The following is a 990-nucleotide window of genomic DNA, read 5'->3' as shown; positions in this document are numbered from 1 at the left end:
TGGACTTCTTTAGACTAGTTGAGTATCTGGAGCGTCAGCATTTGTGTGTTCGATTACAGGCTCAAAATGGTGAGAAACAAATAACTTTCTTCTGAAACTCGTCAGTCTATTCTTGTTCTGAGAAATGAAGGCTATTTCATGCAAGAAAATACCAAGAAACTGAAGATATTGTGCAACGCTGTGTACTTCTCCCTTCATAGAACAACGCAAACTGTCTCTAACCGGAATAGAAAGAGAAATGGGAGGCCCCGGTGCACAACTGAGCAAGAGGACAAGTACATTAGAGTGTCTAGTTTGAGAAACAGACGCCTCACAAGTCCTCAACTGGCAGCTTCATTAAATAGTACCCRCAAAACACCAGTCTCAACGTCAACAGTGAAGAGGAGACTCCGGATGCTGGCCTTCTAGGCGGAGTTCCTCTGTCCAGTGTCTGTGTTCTTTTGCCCATCTTAACCTTTTCTTGATTAGATTAGATTTCTTGATTAGAAGTTCAGACTACAGCAGCCTAGTGGTTAGAACGTTKGMCTAGTAACCGAAAGGTTGCAAGATCGAATCCCCGAGCTGACAAGGTACAMCATCTGYCGTTCTGCCCCTGAACAAGGCAGTTAACCCACTGTTCCTAGGCCGTCATTGAAAATAAKAATTTGTTCTTAACTGACTTGCCTAGTTAAATAAAGATAAAATAAAAAAAATTGCCTACTCTGTTTAAATTAACCCGTTAAAGTTCCCAGATTCCAGTTTTAGTAAAACTCAGTATCAGGATAGACAAAGAGACCTGTGTCAGGATATACAGTTGAAGTCGGAAGTTTACATACACTTAGATTGAAGTCATTAAAACTCGTTTTACAACCACTCCACACATTACTTGTTAAAACAAACTATAGTTTTGGCAAGTCGGTTAGGACATCTACTTTGTGCATGACACAAGTAATTTTTCCAACAATTGTTTACAGACAGATTATTTCACTTATAATTCACTGTATCACAATT

Source organism: Salvelinus sp. IW2-2015, unplaced genomic scaffold, assembly GCF_002910315.2.
Source record: "Salvelinus sp. IW2-2015 unplaced genomic scaffold, ASM291031v2 Un_scaffold4465, whole genome shotgun sequence".
In the NCBI taxonomy this organism is placed as follows: domain Eukaryota; kingdom Metazoa; phylum Chordata; class Actinopteri; order Salmoniformes; family Salmonidae; genus Salvelinus; species Salvelinus sp. IW2-2015.
Note: the sequence above shows the minus strand (reverse complement) of the source record.